This window comes from Trichoderma evansii (genome assembly GCF_050947405.1).
Source record: "Trichoderma evansii strain SZMC 28006 chromosome Unknown GGI43scaffold_1, whole genome shotgun sequence".
NCBI classification, from domain to species: Eukaryota; Fungi; Ascomycota; class Sordariomycetes; order Hypocreales; family Hypocreaceae; genus Trichoderma; species Trichoderma evansii.
This window is the reverse complement of record NW_028145205.1, coordinates 3,465,765-3,472,834: the sequence shown is the minus strand read 5'-3', so window position 1 is coordinate 3,472,834 and position 7,070 is coordinate 3,465,765.

Here is a 7,070-nt window from a genome sequence, read left to right as displayed (position 1 = left end):
TTTTCTCTTCGTCTCTCACAAAAGTAAAGAAATTGGAAATAGCATATTGCATGTGGATCAAAGAAACTACCTGTTTTCCATCTTATTGTGAACATTTCCCTATCAAGTAACACCATGGGGGACATCATTTCCCATTCAGTCCTTCAGCCATTTCTTCAGAATTCGACCATCATGTCGTACTACGAAGATCTCGTGTCCATCCCGCCAATCCCATGTGGCTGGCACGGGATCGATGCCATGCTGAGGCTAGCTGCCAGGGACGAGATGGGCTGCTGTGTGTGAAATGTGACAGATGGGACAGAGAGATTGACGGGGCGTGGCTGATCATGAGGTGGTGAGCGGCAGGGCAGGTTACATGAGCTCCAACGAGCCCAAAGCTGCTACAGTATTTACATGTAAGCCAGGCTATAAAGAGGAATGCCTCATGTCTAGTGTATGTATGGTATAGTGACCGGAAAGAGGTCGCAAAGGTCAGCAGTGGTTTCAGCCATGCCATAGCCAATGCCACTGTTTCATCGCAAGTAGCCACGGGCACTAAACATAACATCTATGGACTAACGCCAGCCTTCATCGACCTTTCAGATGAATTAGCTTTTGATACTAGTCACCTATAGTGCTAGAATTTCTTGCTCAGTCCTAAAGGAGCATGTGCACAAACAATGGAATGTGAGCCGTTGCGTATGTTTCACAGCATCGAATATAGTGGCCGATTGCTTTTTTTTCCCTCCCCTCTCGTAGATACCGAAAAGGTAAGAGGGTAGTTGTTCTCCAATCATAACGCAGTGCCAAATCCGAGATCTCGATGAGATTTTCTGACTCAACCAATTATTGGGGAAAGGTCTAGGAAGCGGCCGAAACGAAAAACTTACAGAGGCGAGTAGGAAATCGGTACATGCAGCTGCTATTGCCCCCTGCTTTAATTGCGTCACGGCTCAATCAGTATTATGAGGCTTCCAGCTACCACGCTGACGGGTCCGGGAAGATGCATGTCAACGCCAGGGCCTAACGTCGCGAGTATCATAATAAGGGTGCTGCTATTAGGCAGCAGGGCATATACCAGCAGGCTTGGTCCCATTACAAACACGCAAGCACTAGGACTAGACGAGAATGAAGGACAAGAGAAGGGGGAAGAAAGGGTACCAATGAATGCAACAGCGAGAGATCTCGATGACAATGACTCTGCAATCTGTCAAAGGAGTGTATGTCTAGCCCAAAAAGACGATGGATCCATGCGGTGTTAGTCCCTCGAATGGAGAGGGCATGTAAATATCGTGGCAACTCTCCGATTCGTGCAATTCTCATGATGAGGAATCAGATAGAGATGCGCTTTAGTGAACAACCAAAACAATACGCATAGATCCTGCGAGAAGTATGATACGGCTCAAGGAAGCGTAATAACAGACAGATCGAATCCTTTCTCGATATTCTACTAGGAGGGGTCTTTTTCTTTTTCTTTTCTGGGAACACACAACGTCCGTCTCAGGCGGCATGCAAGTGCCAGTATACCAAAGGGGCAATGATAAACAGCTCTTCATAGTCCTACGCCACTAAAGAGACACCTACACGTATTTGCCATCTCCTATCAAATCTAAGGGGGAAAACAGAGAAAAAAGAACAAAAAAGCGCAGCTGACCTTGATCGAAATTTTTTACACACTTGCATTGAGAAAGGGGGGTGTATAGAGAGGTTTTTTCTCTTATCTCATAAGAGAGATGGGACTGTCGATCACCAACAGGGTAGGCAAAGTCGACAGGCTATGGAGCAATCTGTTTGGCCTGCTCGCCTATGTGATAACCAATAAAATGCTATCCGATAGGAGATGTCTTTTCTTGACCGCATTCTGAGGCCATAACTAGAGAATGCCACGAGTACTTGCACATAAGGTAGCTTGGGTAGTCAGTTTACAACCCCAACTTATCCTTTCACGTTGTGAGACAACATGCGGCATCTGCAAAAACTTTGAGCGCTTACAGTCGCATGCGGCCGAAAGGAGGAAACAGAAAGCTCCGCCGCATCCCCGTGCTCATTCTTACTTTGAACGGTATGTTGTCGTACAGTAATAAGGTAGTAGTACCTTTATTAGCTTCGGCTCGTACGTGCTGCACTCCAGCCGGGTCAAGCTTTTCCTTCTCATGGCCATGTGGGTCAGGCGGAGTCCCAGGGCTTGGTCTGGCGGGGAGACCTAGGAGCGGGCTCACTCGCCCGTTTTATCGATCCCTCCGCAAATGTCGAGATCCTCGTAGGCTGCCTGCGTGGAGAGCAACGGGGGCTTTTGGTGATCGACAGAGCTTGCTGAGTAGTCAAGACGTCACCGAGGACGCTTCCAATTGTGCTGTCCCTAGTAGACCACTGGTCCTGACACTGCTCATCATTCTATCTATAGAGCCTGGATGGTACTTTCTACTTGCCAGTTGAGAGGCTGATAGAGTACCTGACGATGACCGACTCCGTGGGTGGCCGGAGCTAATGCTGCTACTCAACGCACGAGGACGCTTTGCGTTGGTAATAGACCAATAGACACTCCAAGTTGGGTTATGTTTATCTATTAAAAAGTTAAAAGCTTTTGCTCTCAGGTGAGAAGAAACCAGTAAGCAGAACAGGACCCTACTAGCAACGTATAGGAAAGACTAAAACCAGGGCCGGAGATTGAAAGGGGATAGGCAAACCACAGCTCTTCTCCTCCTTGGTGTCCTTCTGTTTGGGAAGGGAGGGGAAGAAACTTTGAGGCGTAACGAGCGTATAAACGAGCGGTGGGCCAATAACGAGCACTGGCCATTCTAGAAAGGGATTCGCAGCAAATGCTGATTCCTCGGGAGGCGATGGACCTGCATTTTCTTCCGCTAAACGAAACCCCGTGCTGCTGCTGTTGCTGCGATCTGTGAGGGGATGGTGCAGCCACAGGCTAGCCTTGGCTGGTCGACTGCAGCCCATCGTCTATCTCTCTCTAGTAAAAACTCTTGTCCCTCACTTCCCTCATTTGCGTATTCCTCTTTTCCATCTCCCTTCTCCATGTTTAGGAGGCGGAGATGAAAATGATTTGCGTGGGGAGCGGATCCCTCTTGATAAACGGACCGCTCACGCTCTTTTCACACATTGATTATACGGCGTAATATTTTGGCCGCGCAAAGCAAGAATATGCTCGAGTGTGACCGCAAACGAGCGTATACTTTGTAAGACCATTAGTGTTTCTCCAATTGCGGAAACTCGGGAAGTCTCTCTGGCGCTTCTTCCCTGCTCTAGGTACCAAACTTTGGCCGCTTAGCTCCATCGCTTCTTCCGCCACTGTCCCGGCCGGTGTGCATGCCTCGATGGAGCAGCTGTGCCAACACTGCTACACTATATTACTAGTACACGTTGGTGGTGATAGTACTCGTATTCAAGCTTCAAGCTTTTTAAGTTTGACTGGGAGGCCTGTCGGACACAGACAAAAGGCGCTAATGGCCTTTGCCTGTGTAATCAGCAGTGTGAACGGCTATTTTATGCCGCGCTGTGCAGGCTGTCACCAATCCAGCCTCTGGTTCCCATATCAACACCATTTTTGGGTTGGATAAGCTGGATTTCTGCAGAATGTTGATGTTATGGTGACGTTTGGCCTTTTGTTGTTTGACCATGGGATGGGAAAGCAAAATTGGCCAACCCTTCCAAAGCCGCACCCCGCCACTCCCGCATGCAGACTAAGCAGCCGCGCCGCTTGTAACGCGGAGGTGTATGCGTGTATAGGTTGCGATATCCACAAAGGTATCAAGTATGATACCGTTAGACTCGTAAAGACTAGCCCAAGCAGTTGCCGCGCTATACTTGATAGTCAGCTCAATGCAAGCATTCGTAAGAGCAAAATCCTCCCAGGTCGTTATCTTTTCTTTTGCCGAGCAAGGTGTGCTAGTACCTGTATGGGGTACTCCGTAGTCTGCTCCGAAGTGAAGTAGTGGTAGCCACCCTGCAACTACTTGGTGCAAGCCACACACACAAACCTTCCATGACGCAGGCCACGGAGACATCCTTCCGCATCTGTAAAAGAGGCGCCACTAGAAATTCATAAGCTGAAGAAGCAGCAGGACCCTGATCGCTGCGATGGACCAAAAAGAAGTAGCCCTTTTCATCACCAGCAAGCCTGGGGCCTCTCTAAGTCGATACCAGCGTGAGAGCAGGTAAGAGCAGGTCTAAGAACATGCTAAGAGAAGTGATGTTCTATAGGTCTGGCGCGTAGCAAGACGAGGGACCTAGGAGAGGGGCAGAAAAATAGCATCTGCGAAAAGTCCATGGTTCGTGTAAGAATTGCATCTTTGCTTCCCTTTCAACGGATCCAGGGCTCTAGCGCACAGCAGCCGAACGGATGCGTGCGAGGATGAGAGAGAAGAGGGGGTCTCATGTACTGATCAAACTGCAGTGCCGTGGGAGCTCGTACCGCGACCGCCACCGTCAAGTACCCCGGGCTGCCAGCTTGTGTTTCTTATCCTCTCAAGGGGTCTGCAAAAAAACAGGGACTGGAGAGATTATCAACACACAAAAATCCGCCACGCGCACATAAGAACAGCGCTATATTCTCCAGATTAGTGCTCTTAGTGTCTTAATGTAGGTGTATATTCATTTTGCGGTCCCTGTTTTTTTGCAGACCACTTGCCTCTGCATTCAGGATTCTCCATACACTTGACGGCCTGTGTCTCGCCTGATTGGCTACGCTGCAAAAAGAGAGTTGTGGCTAGGAGGTGCTAAAGTGCCTTGGATAATACCCGTCCATACAAGTAGAATTAGCATATTCAGTACTAGTACAGTAGAGCAGCCGGACACTGCGGAGTTGTCAGCCCCATCAAATGGCATTAGTACCCACGGAACCCTTGGGGCAGACTCGCTGAAAGTCGCATTCTGCCAACAGGAGACGGCGGGTGGTGCTGGAGTCATGCTAAAGGCAGCTGTGCTAGGAACGTCTCCGGGCGCCCCAGGAGATCCGCAGCCATGCAGTGCCTTGTGCTGGATGTTTTCTTGATCTTCCCGATAATTGGCTCCTGGGCCACCACTGTCACTGGGTCGTGGGCCGCTTGGGTCCTGCTCCTCCATTGCATGCGAACGACCCTGGATGAGGCGCTAGCGTTTCCCTTGCCCTTGCGCTGGTCTCCGTTGTCCTGGCCCTCTGCCAACCCAATGGAAACCAAACACCAGCCCCGGCGAGCTTGGGTTGGACCCCATAGGGCCCTTAAGACCCCTCCGAGACCCCTGCCCTTGGGCTCCTCCCTGGGACCCGGAGGGGCCCTCTTTTCTTGTAATCTTGACCTCAGCCGGCTGTCACTGCATTCATGCGAAAACGTGTGGGTGTAGCGCTGGTTCTCCAGTATGACTTTTTAGGGCTTTACAAATCATGATGACGACACGATGAGGTCAAAGTGGCCGAGTGAAGCTTCAGATGCGGATTTTTGCCAGCAGCACCGGATTTTGCAATTATGGATGGTCCTGGAGTCGATGCGACATCTGATACAATTCTGATTCGCGGCTTACAGTCATGTCGCATGGTCGCAAATCCTCTATTTCTCCGATTATACAGCAGAGCAGCGTTTTACTCCGGATATCTGGAGCTCTTATACATCTTATACTCGGACATGTTTGGCTCCCCTCGCACCTTTTCCGGGCAAGGCTTTGGGCCTTGCAGCTGAAGACCAGGTAGTGTCGTAACTTTAGCCCTGGCTGCTAGTTCGGCGGTTACTTGGTACCGTAACTTTGGGCATACCATGAGTACTACCAGTAAGCGTATAGATGAGGTCTGGGGTACATGCCCCGTCCTTGCCCGATGCGCGCGCACGAAGTACTGCCACGCGTAAATGATACAAGTATGTACAGTTACGTGTAGGCGGACAAAGAATGTGCTTACTTATCTGGGGGGTAACGAGACGAGTTGACACGAGTCGCTGTTTGTCTTACTAGCATGTGCAGTAATATCTGCCGATAGTCAGTGTTCTCCAGAGGCCCCATAAGAGGTGCGACGATGACTTTTCGTCTTCTCTTTACACTACTTCTTTTTTACGCATTTTAAAGAAAAATTTTCCAGAATAAAAATTTGGACCGAGATGAGAGCGACCGCTCCTTGATTTGCGATGGATCCCAGGGGCCGGAAATGTCGAGTTTGACGGACTGTCTGCTTACCAGACGTGACGTCAACCACTCAAAAGGGCCGGCCTTTTATTATAGCTGGTGCTCCTTGTAGGGAACACCGCAGGAGCCTTATGATCCACCAGGTAGTGTCGTAAAGAGTTCTGCGATCGAGATTTCACCATGAGGGTCTTCTGTAAACAGACATGATTGACAGTCTCGTAGCTGCTAAGCAATGTTAGTCTCATCCCTTGTAACGTGTGTTTTCGCGGCCATTCCAAGAATAAAAAAAGAAAAGAGGAAGAAAAAAAAACGAAGGTGGTCCCGATTGGAAGCAGTCAGGCCCACCTCGAAACCAACGTCAACACCTCAAGATCCAGTGGTGTGAGGGCGCAGAAAGTATCGCGGGCAGGGAGCGCACAAGTGCATGCAGGCTTGCTTGGCGCTCAACAAAATCACCCATCAGGCGATCTTTTGGGAGCAGCGATGCCTAACGTGAGATAAAAAGGACGAGAAAACTTTTTCGGATGCAGAAAAGGGCAAAGAGAACAAAACGAGAGAACAAAAAGCGAGAGACAATTCATCAGACCCCGTTTCCATGCGACCTGCTCCTGCCGCGCGTGGAGCGTTTTTCACAGCCGCCTGCAGAGTGTGAATGCGCTTTGTAGAGTACTCGGCGCAGGGCCCAAATCTGCTGACCGTGGATGTACCGGCTTGACGCTTGGCTGGAGGCACACCACGCCAAGCAGCACTCGGCAGGACGCTAGAGCAGCAGGATCTTCACCGGCTGCACCTCGACAGCCAAGCGAGACGAAGGCGGCTGGTGGCGCATGCACGTGTAGACGAGCCTGGCACCAGTGCGCTTTGCTCGCTGAGATTTCCTGGAAGCGTTGCGGTGCATCGCAGGTGAGAGGCACTACTGGATAGGTATGCGGTGCAGCAGTTGCATTTACAGGCGCATTTGCAGTTGCAGCTGCAGCTTCTCGATGCGA